This window comes from Dendrobates tinctorius, unplaced genomic scaffold (genome assembly GCF_039654945.1).
Source record: "Dendrobates tinctorius isolate UK_male_01 unplaced genomic scaffold, ASM3965494v1 ptg000326l, whole genome shotgun sequence".
NCBI lineage: Eukaryota > Metazoa > Chordata > Amphibia > Anura > Dendrobatidae > Dendrobates > Dendrobates tinctorius.
In genome coordinates this window covers 11320756-11343632 of record NW_027361993.1, presented here as the reverse complement: position 1 = coordinate 11343632, position 22877 = coordinate 11320756, and the positions used below count along the sequence as shown (strand labels likewise).

The 22877-nt window shown below is 42.3% G+C and overlaps 1 protein-coding gene across 2 annotated transcripts in view; it reads right to left on the bottom strand.

The window, feature by feature from the left end:
- Positions 1-22877, bottom strand: part of PLEKHG5 (pleckstrin homology and RhoGEF domain containing G5) — a 368148-nt gene that overhangs the window by 217155 nt on the left and 128116 nt on the right. Inside the window, exon 1 of one of the 2 annotated variants that reach the window (XM_073561750.1) lies at positions 20074-21071. The exons of the other annotated variant lie outside the window; for it this stretch is intronic. The gene's annotated coding sequence lies outside the window, so the exon portion shown is untranslated. Of the gene's footprint in view, positions 1-20073; positions 21072-22877 lie in introns of those variants that run through there. 2 annotated transcript variants of the gene reach the window in all.

Genomic DNA, 22877 nt, shown 5'->3' with positions numbered 1-22877 from the left:
ATCATATTGTTCTATCATCATAATGATATAACTAATACCAAGCAATCCTTTGTTGGACTGGATTTATTGGCTTAATTTTTCATGGTGGAATAATTATTATTGTCGGAACACAACAATATGTAGTCAAGTTTCTCTTATAGGCTCAACATTTTTTGTTTCCCATATTATTCCAGCAAAATTGACTCACACTCTTGCAAGGGCAGAACCCACCATCCACTAAACTGAACACCCTATTCTGTCAGCCATATCCACTCCCACCGTGCTTCTCCCAACATTTCTACAAGTTTAATCAGGAAACTAGCAGACTGTGGGGAATACACTGTAACTGAAAGGAAGGTTCGCTATACTAAACTATACTCCTGGAGTGTCGGGTACCATGTGTCATATCCCAATAGCATCTCTTTAGAAAAATCACAATCAGTCTCTGATAGCAGGTCAGGCAAATGAGGCAACAGAGTGAAGTGGAATAGGTGAGATGGACAGAGACGATCACAAAACTCTGTGTTGAGATGCCTGCAAAAGAGATGCTCTAAGCCTTAGGTCTGAGTTAGTCACATGGACCCCAAGTGTTGATGCAAGAAACAGGAAAGCACGTGGGCAGCCAGGACTTGGCACACACAGAAATCTAAGGAGTAGCAGGACAGATGAAGTGGAACCCAGCAGGGAAAGAAGCAAGCACAAACAAAAACACAAAGGTACAAATGGTGAAGAACACCAAACATACAAACATATTACTGGAGTCTAAATCCCAAGACACAGATGTATGTCTAAATGGGCCTTAAATAGGTCCAAGGAGATAATGTCATTGATCCAATCTGGGCAACCTGCAAAACTCGACCATAGCGAATACTGCATGAACTGAATTCTTGGCACACTGACACTGCAGGAGCCAAAACCACACGCACACATTTTAAGTACGGACATGCTCTCATTCCTCTCTCCTATCTGCAGCGGTTGAAATGAAGGACTGATGACAAGGAGCCATTTGTCCCATTCTGCTCGTCTCTCGGAAGCTCGCTCACTACACTTACTGGTTGATCAATTTTAGCGAGCGGCAACTGCAGAGAAAGAGATGAGAGCTTGCAACGTCAATTAACATAAGGGTAGACCGTGGCATGGCATTTGAGGGGGGGCGGAACAGTTCACTGAGCCCTTAGTCATAACCAGGGTGCACCGAGCACCCTCATTTACGAAATGAATTACGATAAGTGCTTTTTCTACAAGAGAAGTCAAACTACAATAAATAGATGATTCCTATAGGAGCTAAGTCCCCATATAGACTGTATATGTAGTAACATTGAGTTTTGGGGGTGACAAATTTCCTTTAAAGTGACTGCACCTTTACAAAATATTGGTGAACAATTTCTGAATAATTAACAGGTATCTCATGTCAGCTTAAATAGGATAAATTGTTCCGCAAGGCAAAGCCCAGGCTTCAATCTTAATGCTATATCACAAAGAAGCTAACAAAATAAGTACAACACATCAAACTCTAGATTAATGCATTTGGCATCTGACATATTCATGATATGTATGTACTAAGCTCCTGTCAAGGGGTTACAGTCACAGTGTGGAGCCAGAAGAACGCAGTGTCTGATTGCTCCTACTCCTGTGCAGAATAGAAGCACTTCACCTTCTGCCATGTTGAGAGCTCAGGGAGAAAAGGCTCTCAGCTGAGCACTGTTAGACACTCCTATCCCCTATATAATCTGGGTCCTGACTGACACACATTGTCAGAGCTAGCTTATGCTGCATGGCTGGGAGGATAGTAGTTGGTGGTCATAAGAGAAGGCATTTAATGGATTTATCTGTGACTCTTGCTTGGATTTGTGAGTGTGATAGTTCCCTTTCTTCTCCTAATTTGGTTTTACCCAACCTCCACTCCCTGGTGCATCCCTCTGTTATTTGTGTGAGTATATTTGTATGTTTGATATTTTCTGTTTCCCCTGTTCGTGTTACCTTGTTCGTCTGGTTGTTGTACTGCAATGCACTGCTACTCCCCTCTTCCCTTGGTGGGGGAAGGTTACATACTGAGCGTAGATTCAGGAGCTAAGGCAAGGTACGTGGCCCCGGAATTTCCACTTTCAGAAGTAACCCGGGGAACAGGGCAATCTAGGGCTCCCCCAGTGTTAAGGACAGGGAAGGAGCCCCTGGTCCCAAGTCACCCGATAACAGAGTCATGACAGCTCTCATCATGAGACTTGGAGACAGATGAGATACTTGTGGTAGGGGTTAAAGTTGGAGCCATTATTTTTTAATATATCATAAGTTATTTTTTTGGCAATGTTACATAGGAGTATATACATGTGCCTCAATCAAAAGTGCCTGAAAGGAAAACTGGCTTTGTTGCCCATAGCAACCAATTACAGCGCAGTTTTCATTTCAAAAACTTATCTGGTAAAATGAAAGTTGATCTGTGATTGGTTGCTATGGGGGTAACAAAGTTAGTTTTCCTTTTAAACACTTTTGAATATACCGTAGGAACATCTAGGCCCATGAAAAAAACCAAGGAGCTTTCAGATCACAAGCTATTTTTTTGTCAACGGTGATACTTCTAGAATGATAAAATATATTTACTGCCGATATAAAGGAAAGACACCAAACAGTATTACCTCCTTCCCTGCTGTCCTGTTGTCCTTACATTTTGAGGGCTGCTTATGGGCCAATATGGGAAAAGGGTGAACTAGAAAATATAAGATTCGGGAGTCAATTTATAAACCTTTAAAAAATGGACTGTGGTAATATTCAGTGGATCTTTAGGTACTGCATCTTAACGATATGCATGTACTCACCCCACGAAAAAGATACTTTTCCTTTCCTAATGGTCATTTAAAGACACTTATTGGTCGGGAGTAAAGTGTCAGTCTAGAAATATTGAAAAGAAAAACATTGGAAAGGTTTGATGGGGCTCTACGCATTAAAGGGCCTCTCCTCGAAAGATACCCTTCCACTAAAGGGTCATTTAAAGACACAAATGGACCCAGAATGGACTACATACTATAAATATCAATCTGGAAATATTGAAAAGAAAAACACTGGTAGGTTTGTTGGCATTCTATGGGTTTATGTAACTCAAACATTTGCAGGCCCTATTCAAGTTTTAGGATTTGTAGGAAAACGGTCACGTTCCTTTCATTAGTGATGCAATGTGCCTAGGGAAATGCATAAAACCCCAAGAGACTAGAGATGAGCGACTTTGCCTTTTTTAGGGTCGAGTCGGGTTTCATGAAACCCTACTTTCTCAAAAGTCGAGTCGAACGAAATCGTCCGACTATCGGGAAAAGTCGAAGATCCGACTGAAACACGAAACCCAATGCAAGTCAATGGGGAAGCAAAGTCGGCAGGGAGTGGAGGTCACCTACATGCCGGACCGCTTTTTTAAAGTGCGCGAAATCTCTCTCTCACTCCTCAGACGCAGCACATGTCATCTCGTTGCCCACAGTGTACGTCCTTGCTCATTGGCCGGAAAAAAAGTCACGTGCAAGCATTCTGTGAAATCCGACTTTGGTGCTCGGGTCGATGACCACATGGCGGACCTCACACTATGGTCGGGTTTCGCTCGGCGAAACCTGACTTTGGCAAAAGTCGGCGAATTTTGAATCTGACCGACCTGTTTCGCTCAACTCTACAAGAGATGTATTTACCAGAGAAGTTTAGAATTTGAACTGAATTTTTTCCTAAAAATTAGAAACAAACAGTCATTTTACAAGCTCTTAGGCTATGAATCTTCACTACGATTAGGTGGATACGAAAGTCAAGATCAAAACAGTAAGCTCACCAAGACACCAATGAGGACAACTCAAAAACAGTAAGCTCACCAAGGCACCAATGAGAACAACTCAAGCAAGGGCCCATAACAATAAAAACGTTGCATAAATCTGGTGACATTTGGCATTTTAGCAAGCTCAAGTGTACATTTTTGCACTTGATCTAATGTATGGACAGCAGTAATCGAGCAAACTGGAATTGGGTAGGTTACTGGATTAGATGGGGATTCGTTATATTAAACTCTTTAACAGCGAGCATAGTATTTAGCATACGGCTTTCAGAGGAAGGTTCCTGATTACTATCTAGAATATAACCGAAGATTCTCCTTCTGTCTGAAGCCTACGGCGCATGCGCAGGAGTCAGTGCAAGCCAGAACGTTGGTTGGAGGAGGAGCAGCTTCACCGGGAGAGAGAGAAAGAAAGAGACAGAGAGAGACAGACTCACCACCCGGGCAGAAGACGGGTTCAATAGCTAGTATAATATAGCTATACATCTCCTACCTCACCCGCAATCTCTGCTCTGCTAATGCTCTAAGAATAACACCTTTCATAATCCGAACCTTTCACTCTTACCTCTTACTTTTCCATGCTACGCCAGTGCTCTGGAATGCGCTACCGAAGACAATGAGGCTAATTTCTAGTGTCCACAGTTTGAAGAATGACCTAAAAAGACATCTTTTTCACCAGGTCTATCATATCCCATCATTTCACTAATCTAACTTTTCTCAATTCTCCCTTCTTAGTTTATTCCTCAAATTGATCCCTTCTATCATCTGTTCCCATTTCCTCACAGATTGTAAACTCTTGTTCCCAGAATTATGAGCTGCTCTGTTATGTCCGATATTGTTTGCGCCTAAATCACCAAATTGTTAAGCAGAATATGTTGGCGCTATCTTAATAAATACAATTCTTCTTATTATAATTTGCTTATACAGAATTCACAATGGTTCTTTATCATTATGTCATAAAACCAATGTATCACACGTGTGTTATATATAGGCAGATGTGTAACTGTAGGGAGCACAGACCATGAGCATAGGATGACTATCCAGACAGCGACAGCTACCTCTCCTGATCCCCAACATCCCCCACACATGCACACTCAGCTTGGTCGAGCTTGCATATATTAAGCTGCCGTCAGATACATCTGGCATCAGCTTATCTCCAGTGGAAACAAAAGAATCCTCGACTGTAATTCACCATGTCCAATATTTGTGTTGTCTGACATCAGGAGGTCTCATACACCCCCTGATGTCTTCTGGTCCCAGCAATAGCGACAAAGTCTGGCCTTTTAAGTTAACTCTTTAAACAATTCAACCTGCGGGGATGAAAACAAATGGATTCTGCACAGATAAGTAGATTATGATGTGGTCTCTCTGGAAGTCACATTGTACCTTCATGGTGCAGGCATGGATGCTGCTGTCGCTGTGTAAAGCTATCCGCCCTGCAAGGCGAGGGTGTCACACAGCATCAGGTTACTGTGAAAGGTAAGATACAAAACACGGGCTGCACTGCCGAAATTAGTCCTCTTCACCAGCAAAATTCCAAGAGGAGCAATGGATTTCCATTATCTATTTTTTTCAATAATAACAATGTATATAGCCTTAAATATTGATACTATCTATCTATTATCTATCTATCAGTCTATCTATTATCTATCTATATATTTTATCTATATCACATCTATGTATTATCTATTTATCAGCTACCTATTGCCTATCTATTATCTATCTAGTACAGTGGCTCAGTGGTTAGCATTGCAGCGCTGTGATCCTGGGTTCAAATCCCACCAAGGACAGCATCTGCAAGGAGTTTGTATGTTCTCCCTAAGTTTATGTGGGTTTCCTCTGGGTTCCTCCCACACTCCAAAGACAATACTGATAGGGATTCTAGATTGAGAGCTCCAATGGGGACAGTGCCAATAATGTTTGTAATGTGCTGTGGAATTAATGATGCTACATACAGGTGATCCTCATAAAATTAGATCATCAAAAAGTTACTTTATTTCAGTCCTTCAATACAAAAAGTGAAACTCATATTATACTGAGTCACTACAAACAGAGTGATCTATTTCAAGGGTTTATTTCTGTTAATATTGATGATTATGGCTTACAGCCAATGAAAACCCAAAAGTCATTATCTCAGTAAATTAGAATACTTTAGAACACCAGCTTGAAAAATGATCTTAAAATCCGAAATGTTGGCCTACTGAAATGTATGTTCAGTAAATGCACTCAGTACTTGGTCGGGCTCCTTTGGCATCAATTACTGCATTAATGCAGTGTGGCATGGAGGTGATCAGCCTGTGGCACTGCTGAGGTGCTATGGAAGCCCAGGTTGCTTTGATAGCAGCCTTCAGCTCGTCTGCATTGTTGGGTCTGGTGTCTCTCATCTTCCTCTTGACAATACCCCGTGAACACGGTGATTGACTACACTCACATGGATTTTGATGTGGATACTAATCAGATTCTGTTTGTGAGGCTATGTTCCCATGGAGTAAAAAATGCAGTGGCTCTTCCAGTTCGTGTGCGCTTACGGAAAAGTAATTGCATTTTACAGTGCCAGCATAGAGATCTTCAGAAATCTCATAAACATACTACAATGTAAATTGACAAGAGCTGTGGGTTAAATATCCACAGCATGTCAATGTATGCTAGAAAGGCAGGTTCAAATTTCAATTTTTGCAAAACTGCAAAGTTAAGGTGTCCCATGGGAATGCAGCCAAACAGTATTTGAACATCTATGTTAAAATCCTTAAAATCCATGTTAAAAAACACTATGTGAACCCAGGCTAACAGGAAAATTAATGAGATTTCTAAACCTAGTTCAAATGATGCATAATTTTTTTCTTGACTTTTTTTATTTTTAAAGCAGCATGTCAATTCTTAAGATCTGTTCACACAATGCAAATGCCACCTTTTTGATGCGATATTTGATGGTCGCGTTTAAAAAATGTGACACAAAGGCATAGCAGAGGAACACATTCTAATTCTTCAACAGGCTGAGCGCAGCAGTCAATGAAAAATTATGCTGGGCTGCTGCGCTCTGCATAGGTAGCCTAGTGACCGAGACAAAAAAGATTATTAATTTTCTTTTTAAAACAGAGGTGAGTGAAAGATAATTCATTCAGGGGAATGACGAATCTTGCCTAAAGGCCATATTTCAATGACGCAGCTTTTCCTTCCTAACATAACCCTCAGGGTGGAAGTCTACTGTGTTTACAAGGTTTGCCTCGTCATCAAGAATAATTAAAATCGCAAAGTGCTTGAAAAAAGAAACAACTTTGCCATTTACTTTTCTATAGAGCTTGTAAGTGCTGCTCTGAAGCTAGCTGGAATGCTGGATCTGGCCAGCTTCAGTCTCCTTGAATTTTTCTGATGCTGCATAAGCAAAGCTGCCTCTTCTTGCAGTTTTGCTGAATGCACAGTCCAAGCTGTCAATCAAGTAAGAGCCCAAAACCAGGAAGTCGGGAGGAAGGCGCGCTTATGCCAAAGATGAGAATCCCATACCGTAATATAGAAATGCAGAAGCAATTGTTGCTCATACAGGAATGCAAAATGACATGCTCCCACTGGGGTGTTGATAACCACTATAATTAAAGCCTCTGCAATTGTAAGCAACCGCTACCCAGGTAGGGGACCCACTCGGAGGGATTTTGCTCAAAGTTGGATGGCAACCATTCCACCTCCCATTGGGAAGGTCACTCTGCTTTTTCAAAGCCATGAATCAATTTGTAGATGAAGGAAAATGCAAAACTTTGCTTTATTACAATAGTTTTACCTAGCCTTCTAAGTTCCAAAAAAATGAAAAGGCTTTGCCAGTACATATTTTAGAACATGCCATTCCTCCTCTCTCTATGGCACCAGTGAAGTTGAGCCCAATGTAAACATTGCCACATCAGGTTTGTACATGCCGTCATACTCTGCTCTTAAGGGGGCTTTACACATAGCGATATCGCTAGCAATATCGCTAAAGCATCACCGATTTTGTGACGCAGCAGTGATATTGCTAGTGATATCACTACATGTGATACTTACCTCCGACCGGCTGCCCCGCTGGCTATCGCTGATCACGCGAGATCGGCCTGGTCCATTTCTCTTCGTCGGCTTCCTGCTGATACAGACGAGCGAGCCATGGACGCAGGCGGAAGACGTCACCCTCGCTGCGTCTGAAAGGTAAGTACGACCGCCGACCGCTGCTACATCGCTGTGAGATCTGCCTGTGTGGCAGCTCACTAGTGACCACTTAGCGTTGCACCAGCGATCCTGACCGGGTCATATCGTGGTCGGGATCGCTGGTGCATCGCTAAATGTAAAGGGGCCTTTACTCTCTGCAATGTACAGAACAACCTTACATTGAACAGAGTGTGTCCATGCCACAGCTGGGTCCCAAACTACAATATACTTTGCTGTGACATCACAAGTGGGTTGCAGTAAGAGCGCAGTTCTATAAATGGATCGAGACCAGACCACAATGCACAGAGTGGCAAGCGGCTCTCCCAAGCCAAACGTGACAGGTGCATACGAATATACTGCTTAAAAAAATAAAGGGAACACTAAGATACCACACCCTAAATATCACTGAATGAAATATTCCAGTTGCAAATCTTCATTCATTACATAGTGGAATTAATTGTGAACAATAAAACATAAAAATGATCAATGTAAATCAAAATTAATATCCCATGGAGGTCTGGATTTGGAATGATACTCAAAATCAAAGTGGAAAATCAAATTACAGAGTGATCCATCTTCAGTGGAAATGTCTCGAGACAAGGAAATGATTCTCAGTAGTGTGTGTGGCCTCCACATGCTTGTATGTCCTCCCTACAATGCCTGGGCATGGTCCTGATGTTCTCTTGAGTGATCTTCTCCAAGACCTGGATTAAAGCAACAGTCAATTCCTGGACAGTCTGTGGTGCAAGCGGCATTGGTGGATGGAATGAGACATAATGTCCCAGATGTGCTCGATAGGAATCAAGTCTGGGGAACTGGCAGACAAGTCCATAACATCAATGCCTTCAACATGCAGGAACTGCTGAGCTGAAACACTTCAGACACATGAGGCCTAGCATTGTCATGCATCAGAAGGAATCCAGAGCCCAGTGCAACTGCATATGGTCTCACAATCGGTCTGAGGATCTCATCCTGGTATCTATTGGTATCTATTGGCAGTCAGCTGTGTGGCCCTCCGAAGAAATGCCTCTCCACACCATTACCGACCCACTCCCAAACCAGTCATGCTGGAGAATGTTGCAGGCAGCAGAACGTTCTCCACGGCATCTCCAGGTTATGTCACTTCTGTACTAAGTGTGAACCTGCTCTCATCCGTGAAGAACACAGGGTGCTGATGTTGAATCTGCCAATCTTGGTGTTCTCTGGCAACTGCCAATCGCCCTGCACGGTGTTGGGCTTTAAGCACAACACCCACTTGTGGACATTGGGCCCTCATACTACCTTAGTGGAGTCTGTTTTTGACAGTTTGAGCAGACACATGGATGTTAGTGGCCTGCTGGAGGTCATTTTGCAGGGCTCTGGCACTGCTCCTTCAGTTCCTCTTTACACAAAGGACGAAGTAGTGGTCCTGCTGCAGGGTTGTGTTCCTTCTTACAGCCCCTCTATGTCTTTTGGTGTAGTGGCCTGTCTCCTGGTTTCTGCTCCATGTTCTGGACACTGTCCTGACAGACACAACTACCCTTCTTGCCACAGTTCGTATTGATATGCCATTCTTGGATGAACTGCACTACCTGAGCAACTTCTGTGGGCTGTGAACACCGTCTCATGCTACTGTATAGAACCTCTAGGAGTGAGAGCAATGACATAAAGTCAAAAGTGATCAAAACAACAGAAAAAAAGGATGAGAACAGAGAAATGGTCTGTTGTCACCCCTTGAAGAATCACTCCTTTATAGGGGTTGTCTTGCTAATTGCCTATCATTTCTACCTGTTGTCTGTTCCATTTGCACAACAGCAGGAGAAATTGATTCACAATGAGTGTTGCTTCATAGCTGGGCAGGTTGATTTCACAGAAGTGTGATTGACTTGGAGTTACATTGTGCTGTTTAAGTGTTCCCTTTATTTTTTTGAGCAGTGTATATGACTCTGTCACGCTTGGGTTGGGAGAGCCACAAGCAGTCCGAGCTTTGCGGTCCAATCTTGTTCGATTTATGTGTCTGTCTGACTGTGCTCTAATAAAAACAACTGCAGCTTTGAGAGCGAGGTGTAAAAATACACCAAACCAGGGAGAAAACTGAAGAAACGCACAATTGCATACAAGGAGAAATTTCACATACAACGCTCCAAAATCAACAAATGTGAGTATCTCTCTGATGGAGCAACACAGCAAAAGTTGGAAAAGAGCTCCAGAATCAGCGGAGCTCACAAATTTTTTACAAGATGTTACAAGGGGCTACAATATCATAAGTAAGTTTCATTCAGCTTGTAGTAAGGTCAAAATAGTGTTTGAAACACACTTCTGATATTACTACAATCAGATTACATCTGTAACATCAGAAGTGGGTTGCAATCGGTTCAGTTAAAGTTGTACTCTTTCCCAAATATAACAAAAAATAAAGTAGGCATCCCTGGTAAATGCTTTTACTTTACAAGGGGGTTTCATATAGGAGAGGTGATGAGACATCACAGGTAGTTTCACTACACAGTCATGGCCAAAAGTTTTGACACTGACACAAATTTTAGTTTTCACAAAGTTTGTTGCTTTAGTTTCTATAGTGGCAATTTGCATTACTCTAGACTAGTGTGAAGTGTCATAAGATAAACTACAAAAAAATTGCAAAGTCATTCTTTGTCATGAAAATTAACTTAAACTCAAAAAATCCATTTCCACTGAAATTCAGCCCTGCTAAAAAAATGACCTGATTACATCATTTCATTGATCTTATCATTAGCTCTGAGAGTTTTAACAAAGAATAAGTGATAAGTGAAGTCCAAAGCCAGAGGCTTGAAAAGCACAACAGAATATGAACTTTTGGGCAGCATGCGGATGGCCGCCACTAACTTTAGCAGACCTTCCCGGGAAGTCCAGAGCCTACGGCCCGATTTAGGTACAGAGGAGCATGCCTTAATCACTTTCCAGAAGGAAAGTCGGACAGGGAACAGTTTCAGTAAGGTGGATCGGAGCTCATGAGAGCTGCAGAGCTGGAAAGAGTATTCCAGGCGGCCAGGGGTGCCAGACAAGAAAGCGATAACTCAGACTGAAAAAAACATGAATGTAACATCAAATTGTGCTCTGGCTAAGATGAAGTTTGGCCTGTTCAGTAAAGTTAAACTGAAAACGATCAAGTTTCTCCTGTACAATGTGTGGCTGTTCCTGGATCCAGGATTGTGGAGTCAGCGGAGGCTTCCGGCCAAACCGTGAGAGTTATAACGTACACCCACAGCATAAGGGAAAGGGACACTATATACTTGTGGGATGTCAGGGTGTGGAAACAGAGCAGCCCATTGGCCATGACTACCACCCTGTGCACCTTATAAAGACATGGTGACTTGATGGATGAAAGCGATATATGAAGATCGATCTTGTGCAAGTCTAGATAGGTCCACCAGAGTCTTCTCCACTCTTATCATGGGGTGGATGGTCTTCATCTTCACCTTCTTCCTTCTATTTTTCCGACCATGATGTCTTTCTCCAGTGATTGCTTTCTTTCTATGATATGTGCAAAATAGGCAAGTCGTAGCTTGGTGATCTTTGCTTCGAGTGACATGTCAGGCTTGATTTGTTCCAAAATTGATTTGTTCTTCTTGCCGTCCATTGTATTGATAATCTCCTTCTCCAGCACAACATTTTGAAGGCATCGATTCTTCTTCTGTCTTGTTTCTTTATCGTCCAGGTTTCTCATCCGTATGATAGCAGACGAGTAGCTTTAAAAGGGGGCTGTTGCATAAATTCATTGTCTTCATCTGTTAACCATGGTTTCCTCCAAGGAAACACATGCAGTCATCATTGCTTTGCATAAAAAGTGCATTACAGGTAAGAAAATTGCTGCTTGTAAGTCTGCCCTTAAATTAACCATTTATCACATCATCAAGATAGAGTTTAACTTGCTTTGAAGAAGACTTCAGGATGCTCAAGAAAGTCCAGCAATCTCTTAATGAGAATTCAGCAATGGAATTGGTTCACGACCAATGAAGAGTTTGCTCTGAAATGGCAGCAGGCAGGAGTCAGTGCATCTGCACACAAAGTGAGGCAAAGACTTTTGCAAGCTGGCTTGATGTCAAGAAGGGCAGCAAAGAAGCTATTTCTCACCAATACATATATAAGGCTCAAACTGACATTATGCACATGGATTACTGCAGAGGAATTACGCAAACTTTTTTTGTCTTTGTTGAAGTCCCCTACAAATTGTTTGGAACATCTGGAAGAATGATTGTCTGGAGAAGAAAATGTGAGCACTACCATGAGCAGGGGCGTAACTACCGGGGTCGCAGCGGTTGCAGCTGCGACGGGGCCCGGAGTGCTTAGGGGCCCGCTTGCGAGTTTGCACTTCAGAGCTGCAGACACTCATTGGCTGTGCAACTCAGTGCTGCAATTGGCCTAACACTGATTGGTTTATTAGGGCAGCGAAGGCACGAATTCAGGACCGCGCTCAGTCCCTGAGGCAGGCATAGAAGGTGGAAGGCGTGCAACTGCATTCAGGGCCCTCAGTGTGTGCAGGACGCTGCTGTGTTGGTTGTCATGGTGCTGGATGAGGGTAAGTTTATGTGTGAGGTCAGGAGGGGTTTACAGGGTGGATGTAGCAGAGCCGTGTGTGTATGAAGTGTATGGAGCGCAGCCGTGTGTGTACGAGGTGTGCGGAGCAGAGCCGTGTGTGTACAAAGCGGAGCTGTTGTGTGTATGAGGTGTACGGAGTGGAGCCGCGTGTGTACGAGGTGTACAGAGCGGAACCGCGCGTGTGCGAGGTGTACGGAGCGGAGCCGCGTGTGTACGAAGTGTACGGAGCGGAGCAGCGTGTGTACGAAGTGTACGGAGCGGAGCCACGTTTGTACGAGGTGTACGGAGCGGAGCCACGTGTGCACGAGGTGTACGGAGAGGAGCCGTGTGTGTATGAGGTGTACGGAACAGAGCCGCGTGTACGGAGCGGAGCCGTGTGTACGAGGTGTACGGAGCAGAGCTGCGCGTGTACTTGGTGTACAAAGCGGATCCCCATGTGTATGGGGTATACGGAGCGGAGCCGTGTGCGTACGGAGTGTACGGGATGTACGGAGCGGAGCAAAGTGTGTACGAAGCATACAAAGCGGGCTTTTCCCACGGACACAGGAGTACACGGCGGAGCCCCGAGGAGCATTTTAAAACACACACATGATGGTCCACCTGAAGTGATGTGCTGGAAGCTGACCGGAAATGAGATAATTTCTTGAGGAAATTGTGACAGAACCAGGAATGCTTCAGATCCATCAGCGTGTCTTCCTCCGACAGCGCAGACAGCAGGATCGCCTTGGAATCGGGGATGCCGACCATGTGAGCGGATCATGATATGTCCTGCACCGGGAGGCTCAGGTGGGCACTACAATGGGAGCCGGGCTGCTATAGTATCTTTATAGAATCTTTATTTCTTTCTCTCTTTTTCTTTCGTTCTCATTCTCTGTTCTGTCTTTCCCTCATTTTCTCTGTTCTTTCTTTCTCTTTCTAATCTTTCTTTTTTCTTTCTCTTTCTCTCTCTGTTCTTTCTTTCCTCTCTTTCTTTCTTTCTTTTTCTTTCCTCTTTCTTTCTCTGTTTTCTTTCTCTCTGTTCTTTCTTTCTTTTCTTTACTTCTTTCTTTCTCTCTCTGTTCTTTCTCTGTCTCTCTCTGTTCTTTCTTTCCCCTCTTTCTTTCTCTGTTCTTTCTTCTTTCTCGCTCTGTTCTTTCTTTCTCTCTTTTTTCTTTTTCTTTTTCTCTCTCTCTCTGTTTTCTCTCTTCCTTAGTGCCAGTCAGTGTGCCCATAATGCCTGTGCCCTCAGTACCAGTCAGTGTGATCAGCAGTGCTAAATGGATGCGATTAGGCGTGGACATGGGTGTGACTAGTTGTGAAATGGGTGTGGCCGGGCGTGGCCTAAAATTTTCTGCGCGCACCGCAGTCTTTGTCCCTCTTTCCCTTCTTCAAAAGGGAGGTATGATAGGGGCAGCTATGACCAGGGGGTCTGGTTGCCCAATGGAATGCAGTTCTGCCAGGAATTCTGTCACCGTGCGTACAAAAGGGGAAAGAGCTTTGGGAGGAGTACTGTATCAAAAAGCAATAAATAGGACTGAGCTGAAATACTGGGCACAGCTCTGACTACATGTTATATAGTCGTGTTAATCTCCTCTCACTTCTTGTAACCTACAACTGTACAAAAATATTATATAGTCATCATGTGACTAGTGGGCCTGTGTAACTTCAAATGCCAGGGCTGAATTTTAGTCCCAGTCCGGCCCTGGTACTCCTCCCAAAGCTCTGTCCCCTTTTGTACACACGGTGACAGAATTCCTGGCAGAACTGCTATCCATTGGGAGGTCTCATGCTACAGCGAGGATGGGGTGCATGGGGGGTGTGGCGGCTTATCTCCCTGCAGTGCGGGAGGGTTGGAAACTATAACCGCCATGCCTGCAGAGGGCCGGCGGTAGGAGCAAGAGCCAGGCCAGTGGCCGCATCAGCTGGCAAGTGGCCAGATGATCGGGCGCTGCCGCCCGCGGCCCACATGACAGCGGCCCAGCGGGAAAATGCCCGGTTGTTTATATTACCAATCTGGGCCTGAGGAGTACTGTACCTAAAAGCAATAAATAGGACTGAGCTGAAATACTGGACACAGCTGTGACTACATGTTATATAGTCGTGTTAATCTCCTCTCACTTCTTGTAACCTACAACTGTACAAAAATATTATATAGTCACCATGTGACTAGTGGGCCTGTGTAACTTCAAATGCCAGGGCTGAATTTTAGTCCCAGTCCGGCCCTGGTGGGGACTTCTCATCTATGGAGGGGGCTCACTCACAATTTTTCCTAAGAACACTGCCATGAATAAAGAATTGTATCTAAACATCCTCCAAGGGCAACTTTTCCAAACTATCCATGAGCAATCTGTTTATGCGCAATGCTTTTTCCAACATGATGGAGACCATGTCACCAGGAAAAGGTGATAACTAAGTGGTACAATGAACAAATGTTGACATTTTGGGTCCATGGCTAGGAAACTCACAATATCTCAATCCCTGTGAGAATTTGTGGTCAATTTTCAAAAAGCGAGTGGACAAATGAAAACACAAAAAATTTGATAAACGCCAACCATTGATTAGACAAGAATGGGCGGTCATCAGTCAGGATTTGGCTCAGAATCTGATGTCCCGCTGCCGGGGCGAAGGGCAGAAGTCTTGAAAAATAAGGGTCAGCACTGTAACTATTAAGTCTTTGTATAAACTTGATGTACAATATTCAGAAATAAAACTCACTTTCAGTCGTTAAGCTGCTGTGACATAACAACTAGTTGGGGGCTATGCTAACAATAATTGGTGAAGTGATACAGAGGAGAGTGATTTTCTCGGGCACCATCCCCAAATTAGCTGTTGACATTCAAGGATCCTACAATGTGCTCTTGCATATGCACTCTTTGTTGCTTGCTGATGTCCACCCCTGGGCCTTCATATTGATAACCCTCTGTCTGCCGTGAGTCCGTGACTGTATGCATTTTGCAAGCAGGTGGAACAGACAATATTGTGTTTTACCATCACGAGACAATGGAACGACATTGAGATATGAAGTCACACAGCAGATATCTAAATATTTCAGGATGAGCTCTTAATACAGTGCTGCCTAACAAAATCCTTTCAAGTGCAAGAGCAGAAATCCATTCATTTATTTTTTTCAGTGCTCTGTTGACTTTGACTTAACGTGTTTGTGAAAGCCAATCCCAAATCAGCTATTTCATGAAATCTATAGCAACCGCTTGGAAAACAGCCATTTATCAGCGCAGAACGCAGGTGAAACATCTGAGAGAATAAAATGTTTCCACACCATCTTTATACTTCCAAGCTTGGCTTACATCTCCCATCTAACACAAGCCAATCGTTTTTGGATGGAGATATAAAACGATATCATTATGATTAATACAGCAGCACTTACATATGAAAAATTAAAGGAGTTGTCCACTACTCAGACAGCCCCTTCTCAATCAGCATGTTTGCCACCAGTAAATTAACAAAATTTATACTGCCCTCTGGTGCCAGCGTAGTTTGAGTGGTGTCGGCACTCGTGTCACATTGTTATGTCATGTGAGCCCTACACAAAATCAGCGCTGGCTTCACTCTCCCCATGATCAGACAAATCAGTCATCAAGAGGAAGTCAGAGCACTCACTTCTTCTTGGTGTCCGATACGTCCAAAGGCCGGGACTGAAGCCAGCACTGATTGGTGCTGACAACGCTGGAACGTCGGCACCAGAGGTGAGTATAAGTGTTATTCTACTAGGGGCAAACATTGGACAACGCCTTTAAGTTGAAACAACACACAAATACACTACATAACTATATCCTACGATTGTAGTCTCTTCGTTAATGCACTACGATTCATAATAGCTCCATCAAGTGTGGTCACCTAATTGAGCTATCTCGTACATAAATATTACATACTGGCAATGCTGCACGTATACATCCTTAACAAGCCATTGGCATTATTGAACAGCCAAACTTTATAATTTGCGAAGAAGCACAGGAGCTTAGCGTACTAGAATCCTACAGTGAGCAAATTGTTTCATTTTTTACATAATCTGATTGGCTACATAGTGCTCTAACCCCGCCCACGTCAAGACTGATCTTCTAACGTTGTGATCATTCCAATGATCTGATTGGCTAAGCAGTGTTCTATCCCTGCCCACCTCAAGACTGATCTTCTAATGTTATGATCATTCCAATGATCTGATTGGCTACAGAGTGTTCTATCCCCACACACTTCAAGACTAATCTAATGTTATGACCATTCCTATGATCTGATTGGCTACAGATTGTTCAATCCCTGCCCACTTCAAGACTGATCTTCTAATGTTGTGACCATTCCTATGATCTGATTGGCTATAGAGTGTTCTATTCCTGTTCACTTCAAGACTGATCTTCTAATGTTGTGACCATTCATTTGATCTGATTGGCTGAAGTGTTCTATCCCCGCCCACTTAAAAAAAAGAGGTCACTCTCAATAAACAAAAGTAAAGACTAAACATAACAATAAGCTCAGCTCAGAAATAATACATGAATAGGTCATGCACCATAACATTTATTGTGTTAAGTAAATATTGTGATATTGTGCTGTCTGCGAACAAATGGATTAAGGTCATGAGGATCCAAGATTTTATGCTGCCATCCTCTTAAATAAAGCGGTTTAAAAAAAATACAATCTAATATCTTTTAAGATTTATTGACACAACCTTCTTATCTTACCAACCAAGATGTTAAGCATGTGAGACATGGAGGCTCAGCATTAGGTATAACGCCAATTTCACAACTACATTAAATGGGTGCATCTCTGTGTACCCAAGCCCAGCCATGGATCTGAAAAACTTGCCAAACTGCATCATAGGCCCATACGATGCTCTTAGTTCACAAGATCAAGCTTGAATATGCATCTGTAAGGCCATGTTCACACTATCAGTATTTGGTCAGTATTTTACCCCAGTATTTGTAAGCCAAAACCAGGATTGGGTGATAAATACAGAAGTGGTGACGAGTTTCTATTATACTTTTCCTCTGATTGCTGCACTCCTGGTTTTGGCTTACAAATACTGATGTAAAATGCTGACCAAATACTGAACGTGTGAACGTGGCCTAAGGACAGATACAGCAATGTGTCCATATTACCCTTGTGCGAAATTGAAAGAGCAGTGTTTTAAGGTTTAATGTCTGGGACCTACTGAGAATGAAGAGGATGCAATTCTGGTGTACCAACGCATTCTTCTTTACTGCAGCAAAGACAATATTCAAAAGGGTGATGCAGCTCAGACGCAGGAAGCGCCGCTCTGCAGGGAAAATTTAGGAGACTATATCTTCACATTTTCAGGAGCCCTGGAGATCCCAGAGGTTTGAACTGACAATGTTCATAAATTTAATGGCGAAATGCCCTTACTTTTACCCCTTTAAAGATTGTAAGGGAATTCCTAAATATTTTAATAGAATTTTAGGTCATAAATAAAGTTATCATTCGCTGTTGTAGGATCAAACTACAAGCAAAAGATATATGTACAAATCACTGTCCCACAACAACAAAACCAAACTTGAAAAAACTAAGTAAGGCTACTTTCACACATCAGTTTTTTGCCGTCAGGCAGGATCCGGCTATTTTTAGAAAAAACGGATCCGGCATAAATTTTGGAGAACTGTAGAAACGGATCCGTTTTTTTGCTGGATCCGTCTAGCAGGTTATATCTGTTCCTGGGGGCTGGCCAATTGGATCTGAGCATGCGCAGACTTAAAAAAACCGGATCCGGTGGCTGGATCCGTCTTTTTCTGGATCCGGCGCATTCCGGCGCCCATAGACTTTCATTGTAGCAAAAAGCTGGAAGCGCCGGATCCGGCGCTTCCGGCTTTTTCGCCGGAGACAAAAAACGTTACAGTAGCCGTTTTTTCCAGACGCCGGAATGAGACAAGTTGCCGGATCCGGCAAAAAACGGATGAAACGCAATGCCATCCGGCACGATCCGGCGCTAATGCAAGTCAATGGGGAAAAACTGGATCCGGCATTGCATTTTGCCGGATCCGGTTTTACAAAAAAAAGCCGGATCGCGCCTGAAGGCAAAAAACTGATGTGTGAAAGAGGCCTAAGACATAAAGCCAAAGGAAAGTACATATTTCCCATCAATGCCGGTAACCAGGATGACAAGCTCCATTCTAGAAACATTAAAGACTCTTAATAATAACGTCAACTGAAGATCAAAGACGACATGAATCCTATTAACACTGCGACCAACAACTACAAAAGGTGCTACAAATAAACCATCAAATGGATGAAGCACAAAATAAGCTGCAGATTTATGGTGGGAGAGGCAAATCAACCTAATAGTGGTAATAGTTATTGAGGGGATCACAGGACAGCATCCGGACAGGTTCAAAGCTTATATAGCAAATATATGAGCGTGATCAGATACTGGAGATAGATAGAGAGATAGACAGACAGACAGATAGATAGATAGATAGATAGATAGATAGATAGATAATAGATAGATATATAGATAGACAGACAATAGATAGATAAAATATATTTAATTATAGATAATAACATTATTTCTGTATAGTGATAACATAAAATAATTCCACAACTCCCTTATATCAGTTATTTAACCCTTTATTCATCCAAAGTTCACAAAATGTTTTATAAAATAACACAATATTGCCACTTTAGTCTAAGGCAAAACATTGTGCAAAACACAAAACAACACAGCATTTTCATAGCACAGCTTGTGACATCTGAATCTACGTATGTGCTACCCATCCTCACATGTATTCTGGCCAGTGGTCATAAGAACCAGCACTGATCTTCACCTTATCTACAATAGGGGCATGGGCATTTGTCAAAGGGACATTGCTGAATTCTTAATGACATTCTTCTCTTTGTGAAAGTTAGTTATCGACTGGCATAACCCAGGCTCAACCCACAAACACAGATACAGGTGTATATGATCTTCAGCATCACCTTCAAGACTTCTGAGGGTGCAAGTCTACATGGCAGAATTACTGAGATCTGTAGAAATATAGGACGCACAAGGTGAGGGTCAATTTACAAGAGTACTATAGATCCTGAGATCCATGTGGCCTTCAGCATCACCTAGATCTTTTCCAAGTCTGAAGGAGTCAGGTGAAGTCTGCATGGCTGAACTAATCAGCTCTGAATAACTATTAGATCCTACTGAGGTCTACTAACTAGGCTCACTTATCATTTCTAGGTGAGTGATGCAAGGGGAAGTCTACATGCTGAAATATTGAGGTCTATATAGTCAGTAGGATTATTACATAGCATGGAGATGCAAGGGCTAAGATGCAGATGAAGTCTACAAAAAGATTAGATGCTTAAATCAAGGCATAAGAACAGGTAAAAGGTCTACACGACAGAAATATTGAGGTCTAGAGTTACCCTTTGAGCTCACTTCTAAGGAGCAAGGTGAGGTATAAAATATTAAGGTCAATGTGATCTCCAGACTCCCCTTTCAGGTTCATTGCCAGGCTTGGGATGCAAGGTGAAGTCTACAAGTCCTGAAATGTTGATATCTACAACAGCTAGGCTCATCCTCCTTCATGGATGGCAGGCTTCTACATGGCTGTAATAGTGAGGGACATGCAGTCTCTCTCTAGACTCACCTTTCAGACTCCCTGCAGGCAGGCTGAAGAAGTCTACATAGACATCACTTCTGCAGAAGAACATTTGCAGGAGGAGAAACAAACATCCATTTGCCCAAGGGGAGGAGGATGAGCAGCTCTTGCTCAAGGTAGAGACTGTGTTTCACCTTGGAAATCCCAGACACAGTGTTGCAGTTTCCAGAGAGGAGGATGATGCTTGTTGTGAGTCACTTATCCATGGGGATTGCTGGTAGCTTTCACAGTATGACAGTCTCCTGAAGGTGTGGCAGCTTGCAGATCCTACAGGCTTGACTGGCAGCCACTGGAATCCACAATGCAGAGCAGCAACAGGAGCCCCCTTTCTTTTTTAGCAAGCACTGGCTACTTTTGTTCTGTGTGTGCCTGTGTGTGACTCCAGCTCTCCCTCTGCTGAGCTAATGTCTATTCCTCCCATACACTCCCCTCCCCTTGCACAATGAGCACACTGCTGGGGAACTTAAGCCTCCAGGGCTCTTACAAGACACATCTTTTCCCAGGTGAACAAGGGATCAGTAAACACCTGTCTGAGCATCAGGTTTCTGAGGCTGTACAGGGAGACTGGAAGAAGGGAGGAATCACATAGACAAGGAAGGGCTTCTTCCCTCTATAGCTAGTTGGTCTGTTATACATTATAGAAAAGCTGTAACCAGCCAAGAACATCATAAAACTGTGTAGACTGAACTAGGAGAGAAGGGAAGTCTATGGATAGAATTATATGGAATTAATGATCCATTGTCACCCAGATGCCTGATGTACAGCTATATGGAGGTCAGGGGGTATCAATGCATAAATGAGAAGATGTGCCATGTAGAAGATGGGAAAGCTGGGTGCCAGCCCTTATAAAGGTTATACTCTGGCTCAGACTGGCTGTCAGGCCAAACGGTGAATTCTCCGGCGGGCCCCTGTGAAGAAGTGGGCTCTCACCCAACAATATGAACAGTAGCTGGCACAAGGCACTTGATTCTCTATTTACAGACAAGGAAAGCATCTCCTCATTCATTTACCAAACTACACAGAGTATTAATATGGAGAAGCATAGATAAATATGTGAATGACAGTATTTAAATAGATAATATATATTTATATACCAAATATAAGTTCTGTTTTTCTATTGTATCAAATACTTATTTCATGCAATAAAAGGCAAATTAATTATGTAAAAATCATACAGTGTGATTTTCTGGTTTTTATTGTCTCTCATAGTTGAAGTGTACCTACGGTAAAAATCACAGACCTCTCCATTTTTTGCAGGCGGGAAAACTTGCAAAATCCGCAGTGTATCAAATACTTATTTTCCCCACTGGAGATGGATAGATACAGGGGCTGACATATGATTGGTGTAACCTGTCCTGCTACACAGGGACCTGGGAGGTAAGGGAGCCTCTAAAGCTCCAAAGCAGGTGGAATTGTACTTAATTATGGACAGCAAAGGGCCCATGTACTGGTCTTGCACAGGGTCCGTCCGCTGTCTGTGTCCACCACTGGATAGATAGAGTAAAAGATGCCAGCTCTACCTGTTGGTCACATAAGCAAAAATTAGAAGATTCATTTCATGCCCAAAGTAAATGACGTTTTTGCTCCCAGAATTAGCCTTGCTCAAATGAACATTATGGTGCCATAACCAGCATTTTATCAGTGACAATCATTATATACAATATACAAGGAATTAATATATAATATCCAAATATATATATGGCGTCTGCGTATATCCAATTTATAGATATACAAAAGTACATAATGTGAAATGTATAAATCTCTTTACATGTAAGAAAGTGCATAAAAGTGCAATCAGGTGTTATATGATAAAAAAAACTAATGGCTCACCTGGTTGCACTAGAATAGATAGATAATAGATAGATAAATAGATAGATAGATAATAGATAGATACTAGATAGATGGTAAATAGATAAATAATAGATAGATGGTAGATAGATAATAGATATATAGATAGATAATAGATAGATAGATAAATAGTAGATAGATAGATAGATAGATAAATAGTAGATAGATAATTGGTAAATAGATAGAAAATAGATAGATAGATAATAGATAGATAGATAAAAGTTAGATATATACTGTAGAGAGATAATAGATAGATAAATAAATAGTAGATAGATAGATGGTACATAGATAGAAGATAGATGATAGATAGATAGATAGATAGCTAGATAGATGATAGATAGATAGATAGATAATAGATAGATAATAGATTCATATGTAAAATAAATACATTTTAAAAGAGGCAATGTGGCACAGAAAAATGTATAGAAATCTGTATCATATGATTGCACCTTAGTAAGGATGTCTGTGATCTGTGTACGGTATAATACTAATGACATTAAGCTGACCTGATGGACTGACACTGCTATTCATACCTTCCTTATATTTGAGAATTATTGGAATTATTTGAGAAAAGTTCTATGAACGGAAATATCGGCACATAGCCTAAACAAAGTCCACTTTTCTCCTTGCTCAGTCCATTAGAGTGCTGCCTCTTTTTTACTTTTTCTATTGCTATAACAATTGGATCTTTGTTTGGACCTGAAAGCATAATTTATTTGGTGCTGTTGTTTTTTAGATGGATTTCCAAAGAAAGCAATAACGATTATTCCCCAGGAAGATAGGTAGATAGATGTTTAGATACGAGATAAATTGATTGATTGTTGATTGATAGATGAGATAAATAGGTATTCAGTAGATATACTGTATATGCAATGATTAGACTCTGACTTCCTAAGAATACAATGACAGTTATCCTCCAGGAAGGAAGGAGGATTCCACAGTTT